Consider the following 7,657-nt stretch of genomic DNA (forward strand, 5'->3'; position numbering starts at 1 on the left):
GCAGCCCTCAACATGGAGGCCTCAAAGGTGCAGCAGTTGCCCAGGGAGTGGGGCTATGGGGCTTCAAGGTCCCCTCCCTGTGTCAGGGTGCAGGAACCCTTGCTGGGCATGGACTAGTTTGGGAGGGCACAGGCATCAAAGCCTTTCCTGCAACTCAACTTGCCAGATAATGCTGCCTCTTTCACCCCTCTCCCAAATTTCAGTGGCTGAAAGCATTTTCCTGTAGTGGTAAGGAAGGCACTCTCCCCTCCAGAAGAAATAGTTTTAAAGCAAGTTTGACTTTTGTTGTCATAAGACCTGGTATTTATTTTATTAGCTATTTTTATTCATTATTTGCTTATTGGAGTTGGCTAGTTCTTCCTATAACACAGCCCAAACCCTCTAAATTCTTGGCATGCCCCACTCTGTGTGCACGTGTTCACTCCAGAGTGATGTGGGTGCAGCATCAGTCCAGCTGCAATGAGGGAAACTGGCCACAGAAATCAGGGAATGGTGTTATCATTGGAACTGCTGGAATGGTACCCAGACTGAAAGGTTCAGCTGTGCTGAAGCTTCAGAGGAACCTGGGTAAGAAACTGCTAACCTGCTTCTTTTGGGTTAAAATTTGTTACTTAACAACCTCTGCACCAGATGGCAAAGTTTTAATGAGGTTGTCCAAGGCTAACAGAATAAATGAAATCTGGTTTGTCCCTCCCTCTGACACAATTTCACAGTTCCTGCCCTTGCTACCCTTCACAGTTCCTCCATGTCTGTGAATCTCTCTCCAAGCCTTCAGTTCTCTTCTCTGTCTCACACACCCACAATATCCTACTCTCATTTCTGGACTACTCACATGCTCTTCTGCCTCAGCTCCCTCCCATTTCACCTGTAAATAGTGCCCAATTTCCAGCAACCCCAGCTTTTTTCCACATCCTCTGACCTGTGTGGTTGGCAGCAGTAGCACCTGCTCAGGTTGGGCCAAGGTGCTGCTCAGATGCTCAGTCCATCCATCCTGCTCACCACAGATGCTGGGTCAGATTCTCCCTGCCTTTCCAACAGAAAGCAGAGAAAATACAATCCTTTTTCCCAAGCAGTGCTTAAGTTCATTTAAGAACCCACTGACAACCCCCTGATGTGGCATTCAAAAAAGGACAACAAAACTCCATGAATTTACCCAAATCCAACCACCAATTCAATCCCTAGTCAGAGGTCACTGGCTGAAACACTTGCTCTGTTTCTCAATTCATTTTTTAACTACACAAACAGACCCTGGTACTAGGGAGGGCTTCCCTGAGGCACATATTTCTAATTCAGCTGAAGAGTTAAAGGGAAGCCATGACAAGCATTCTCTGCCCCAGGAGCTCCCCCAGCCTGCCCACAGCCACATGGTGACTCCACCAAATCTATTTCTATGTGCAGTAATCCACTAACTGCACGGGTTGGAAAATGTGGCACAGTCTGAGAAAAATCAATATAAAGTCCAAAGAGGTATAAAGCCCTGAAAGTTTTTGTTATTGACTAAAACCTCCTAGTAATCCAAAAGCCTTGAAGTTGTACCTGATATGCTGTGAATACCTTCTAATAAGTACTTTGGTAGAGTTTCAGAATCAAGCCCATGATGCAAAGGTCACTGCAGCACAGCTTTATAGACTAAGGAACCACCATCTAAATAAAGGCATTATTTTCAAAAACTTTGCACATGGCAAGGGTGTTCTTTTCCTCAGCTATGGATTTTTCTTTTGTTTACCTAATTCTCCTTTCATTATACACTGCTCTCAGCTGCTCCTGCTGTTCTACAAGATTTACCAAAGCCTTTTCTCAGAGCTGTTATTATCTTAAAATATTTCCTTGGTGTTTGCAACCAGGTTGATTAAAAGTAAGGACAAATATGATTGCAGGATGCCCCAGCACATGCCATGGCAGTCCCTCAGTGCTGCCCTAGTTTTCAACTCTGTTACTACCAGAAGTTCATGACAGTGGGGATTGCAGGACTGCTCCAAACCTTAGGGCACAACATTGATTTCTAGATCATGATTATTTTTGGAATGCCCCATCCTCCTGCTCTCAAAAAAATGTTTGATAGCTTTTACATTTAAGTTAAAGTACAATAGAATATAGATGTAAAGTCTATTTCCACTTTCTCGTATGAAGAGATCCTGAATATCTAAAATAGTTTTAACACGTTGCTATTAGTTTTACTTCTTTTGGTGTTAGCTGGATGTGCATATACTGCTATAACTCAAAGGAAAAACACAAAATCAGTGTGTGCACTGAACTCTGTACCCAGTAAAGAACTCCCAGCACTTTGGGATTATCACAGTGAGACATTTGGGGAAGGACTTAGTTTTTTCGTTTGTTTTTTTTTTTTTTTTTTCTTTTAATGATAAAAGGCCTCATTTAGCAGCAGAATTTGAAGAACATGCTCAGTTTCACTCATGTACTTACACTGCAGTGTGTCCTGCAGGACTTCATTGGATAGGGGCTGAGTTGCAGAAATAAATTTTACCCAGTCAGCAACACCTGTGCAAAGATATTTAGAACTGCTTAAGTCACTGTATTTGCAAAATTTTCCAGGAAAAAAACCCATTATCTACTTAGAATTTGTCTAGATGCTTGAAAATGTGCTAAGAAGATAATTATGACAAAGTTACACTATAAAGGCACTCTGCTCAAAAAAATGAGATAGAATACGTGGGCATTTTTTTCTCCCATAGAACAACCTATACTTAGCATCAAAGTGAAAAAGAAGAAACCAGAATCACAGAATTATTTAGGATGGGAAGCTTCTAAGCTAATCAAGAAGAGGATTAAAATAAATGACATGTTTCTACGCAGCACAAATGTTTATCCAACTGAATGTAATAGCTGTTAGATCCTGTTGTTCCAATTTGTGTAATTAACCCAGAAACTATTTGAAAATTTCTAATGGAAATCTATTTGGGCAAATTTAGGAATCTTTAAAATGAAATTTTGGCTCCTGGGGCTTTCCAGGTTTAGTGTCCTGGAATGGACAGTGGTGCTGACTCCCTGTGACTCTCCAAACTCTCCCCAAGGGCAGTGAGGTCAGTGTCTCTGAGTAACCACAGAGCAAAGACACCCAGAGAATTCAGAAGCAGGCAAGAAATTGAGTATTAATTCTGACTGGAGGTGACAGTTTTCCAGAAGAAGGGAATTTCTTCCAGCAGGGGGAGATTGCAGCGAGCCCGACCTGGGCTCTGCACGGCCAGAGGAGCGCAGCCTGCTCCCCTGCTCCCCCTGACCTCGGCTCCAGGGCTGATCTCGAGGCCATAGCAAGAACTAGGGTTGTTTTTCCCCAAGAAACCTTTCTGCATGATGGCTCCTTCTGTGGTGTCCACAGAAGCCGGGTGCTAGATCACCACAGCAGCACTGCACGTTCACCATGGAGCAAACAGAAAGAGCAGCAATGACCCTCCCTGGGAGCTCTGTCTGGGGAAGAGGCAGCTCTAGCTCGAGTTCAGTCTGTTTATGAAACTGGAGGTTGTGTTTGGCAGGAGTCAGCAGTGGGCCTGAGCATGCACTGACTGAGAGAGGCAGAGTGCACAGCCAGGGCCCAGCAGCAGCCCTGGGGGCTCTGCAGCAGCCTGTGCTCTCAGGCACTTACCTCCAGCTGGGCAGAGACCACCCCCATCCCACGGGCAGGGCTGGAAAACATAAATAGATACAATAAATACCAAATCTTACTCACTTTTTTTTTCAAATAAGGAAGTATACCAGCCACAGAATATTCCTAATTTATATGCAAGTCCTCTTTTACTTCATTTTTTATCAGTACCTTACAGCACTAAGGCTGGAAACCTAGGCAGACATGCAAACTGCAGCCCTGGAAAACCCAGGCAGCAGCACAGCAAGAGGATTAACCAAACATGAGGCATTAGAATATTGCAAAGAGGATCAAAAGAGATCTGTGACTGAAAAGCCACCCACCAGAATTACAGTCAGCTGAGAAGCTGGACTGAGAGAAAGTGGGTAAATGTTTTGCATTTAGATGTCTCCTAGAATAAACTTAAACTTCAGGATGTGCACTGCAATATAACACCAGATCAGGCTTCCCTGAGACATGGAGATGCAAACAAAGCCACCTTCTTTCTACACTGAAAATCATAGCTTTGTGACAGTCAGATATTAGCTGGAAAAAAGCAAGAATCACATTGAAATATGGTCGCTGGCACGCCTAAAACAAAGAGCCCTGAGGGCAGCAACAAAGCAGTAGCTGTACAAAAACTGCCATACAAAAGGAAACAATGCAGAGGAGTAAGAGGAACTTAAGGCCTAATTTGCTACAACATTTCCGTCTCCAAAATAAAAGTCACTGTTGGTGTTCCCACTCCAAAATGATACTAAAATTAATTATTAAACAGGAAATTGCCTCCCAGCAGGGATGAAGACAGACATCACTGCAGGCGAGGCCGTGGCTCAGCAGAGCAGTGACACACTACAACCCTGCTCCTGCCAATTTGTGACATCTGTGGGCATCAATGTATTTAATGTAGGGAAGTCATGTGTTTCAGAGGAATGTTGTACCCACGTCTGCATCTCCAAATTTTCACAGTGAGATCAACATTTTTATGAGCAACAACTCCTCCCTTTCCCTCCTCCTCTGCTTTGCTTTCACAGCTTGCTTTGGCCATACCTGCCTACCTTTATGTCCATCCATAAACCTTTCCTTCCAATCCAGCAGGAGAGGGGAGGGCACGAGCAGCCAGGTGGGTGTATGGCTGTTAACTGAGCTTAACCCACCACATTATTTTATCCCAGCTTTGTTCAGAGTAAGGCATTCTGCCCCTAAGAGCTAGTTCTTCAGTAAGCCCCCAAACCAGGGGCGTTTCTCTCTCAGATCAGTTTCTCCACCTTGAAAGATGAAGCAGTACAAATATGTGGAAGGATGAACTCTTGCTGCCATGAGAGCAGTGGTGATGGCTTTTGCTGTTTTAAGAGCCTGGCCCACTTCTGTCAATGCTCCTCGAGGGCAGGCCTGCATCCCCCTGGCTTTCAGGGTTATCACAGGCAGCCCATAGAGAGAGCACCAAAGATTGTTCTGCCATGCAGAACTGGTCAGTGTGCTCAGGAGGTGGGCAGTAAAACTGGCTCCCTCTGAGCACAGGGCAAATGGATTTTCAAATGAGCCAGAAGAAATGAGCCAGAGGCTGCCTTAGAAAGAAGCTGAGGTAGTGACTCCCTGAGAGGATACATTAAAGCCAAGACAGGGGACTGAAGGATACAGATGCTGAGGAATTGCATCCCTTGGGGAGATTTATGGGTGACTGACTCTGAGCTATTGCTGCTGCTGAAAACTTCCATTTCCTTAAATTGCCTTGCTGGCTGAACTCAAGCCCTCTGTACTGCTCCTCATACACCAACATCACCTTTTGCAGCACTAATGGCAAATAAATTCCTTTACAAAGTCACAAAATGACTCCAATTGTCACTGAAATGAAAAGATAAATTTGAAATTAATTTTCAGAAGAGCCTAATTTACCAACAATGTCATCGTGATTACCTCACATAATAAATATTTTGATATCTCTAGACATTATTCAATACCCAAATGATCTTATCTGAGATACCATCCAATATTAAATGTCCTTTCCACTCCATCATTAGGTTTTTCAGCTGCATCATCTTCAAATCAGAACTCTTGTACACAGGGAAATTTATGACATTAAACAGATCAAACAGAAAGAAGCAATAATAGTTTTTAGAGGTCATAACTAGAAATATCACCTATAACCATATAATGGCAAAGAAGAAAATAACAAATTTAATTCATGCTATAGATAGATGCCCACACACATAACTTTGCAATCTGATTTCAAGAGAAAAAAATAACTTTTAACAGGAAAAACGTAATTTTTTGGGGGGACACAGCTGTGTGGAGGACAACATTACCAAAAGAAAAACTCTGCTGAAATAACGTTAGTTATGGATGGTCTGTGTAACACTCAATGCTCAGAGATTCAACAGAGCATGAGCTCACATTTTAGGAGCCATTTTGGAACTAGAGTTCTGCTTCAAGTCTCATTTTTCCCAATTTCTCATTAATTTTGTGCTACCCATTCCTATATTAAATATAGCAGTGGAAAGAACATTTCAGCTGTGGAGTTAGATGGCATAAGATTGCTACACATTTACTTCATTAAGGCAGGGCTTTGAAGGAAAGCTAATCTTGAGTGCATGTAAAAAAAAAAAAATGACTAAAAAGACTCAAAGTATTTGATCTGTTAATATGCATCATTCTAAACAGGCCATTGAAGCTTAAGATCATCTACTGCTAAAAAGATCTAAAAATTGAGAAAGCATGACTTGAATAGTAAAGGGTTTATGGAATAAGCTTTGGGATGGAAGAACACCAGGATGAATACCTCAGTTTTAGTGTTAACTGGGATACAGTGCTCACCTTTGACAGGTGGGGGGTGCACCTGTAGCTTTGGGACTGGCAGAGGCTGCTGAGCTGAGCCAGGGCTGGAGCTAGGGGCAGGTCAGACCTAGAGCAAAACCAAACATCCACAAGTACACTGTCATATGCCCTGAGAAGTGATGCCTAAGCACTGGGTTATGCAAAGACAAAGAGGGTTTAGGCTGAAAGAAAACTTGGATCTAAGGCAAAATCTTGTTTATAGAAGGCTGCCAAAAAGCCCCCAAGGCTTCAGAATTTATCTGTGGAAGTTTAATGGTGGGAGCTCCAATCTCCATCCATTTTCCAGCCAGGTCTGGCTTACAAAAGAGCATACCTTGGGCAGTATGAACTGATGCCTGGTTTGTTATCCAAGCAGAAGTGTATATGAGAAAAATGCCATGAGTATTACATGAGAATTAAACCTCTTTGGATAGGCCTCTGGCTGTTTTAGGGTGCAAATATCCTGGATCACATTGGTTTGGGATGTGGCTCTGAGTTTTAACAAGGACAGATATGCACAGACAAACACATGCACACACATGGAGTTTTGTAGCCTAATAATCTATAATCCAATAGCTCCTAAAACTGGAACATGCCTTGCAGGGGTTTTCAGTATGATTATATAGTTATGTTTTAATAAAGTAGTTAATATAGGAAAATAAAATAATCTCTGAGAGACAAATTTACAAAAAAACTAGGAAGGCCATTTGATCCCAGGTGATCTCCCAACAACACTATAGCTTAATATTAACTTTAATAACTTCTCCCTCTCTTTCTGGCTGTCCCTTCTTCCCCTTTCCCTCAAGTCAGAAGTCTGCTTTTTGATGTCTGAACGAAAGATTGCTCCTCTCACACAGTTTGAAGTTCAAGATCCTGCTTGTATGTGGCATGACCTCTTACTAGCTGGAAAACTGCACTCAAATACAGGCTTTGTGATGAGAGGCCAACAACTGGATGCAGTTTCCACAGCAAAACTTGTGTCACTTAGCTTCAAAACAAGCCTGTATTTAGTGAACTAAAGGAGTTGTTCAGTGGCACAGCTAAGAGCTCACAAACACACACAGTCTGACAAATTCTTTTCAGCCAGCATCAACAGTATCCACAGACAGACAGGCATTTCAAGCCTCGCTTCTTCTGAATCAGAGAGGATGAATCAGGATGAATAGTTTCAGCCAAACAAGAACATTTAGCGTTTTTATGTATCTCATCTAGGAGCAGCATCACATAGTATCAGTAAATAAATAAATAACTAACCCACAAATA

The sequence above is a fragment of the Haemorhous mexicanus genome, chromosome 8 (genome assembly GCF_027477595.1).
Source record: "Haemorhous mexicanus isolate bHaeMex1 chromosome 8, bHaeMex1.pri, whole genome shotgun sequence".
In the NCBI taxonomy this organism is placed as follows: domain Eukaryota; kingdom Metazoa; phylum Chordata; class Aves; order Passeriformes; family Fringillidae; genus Haemorhous; species Haemorhous mexicanus.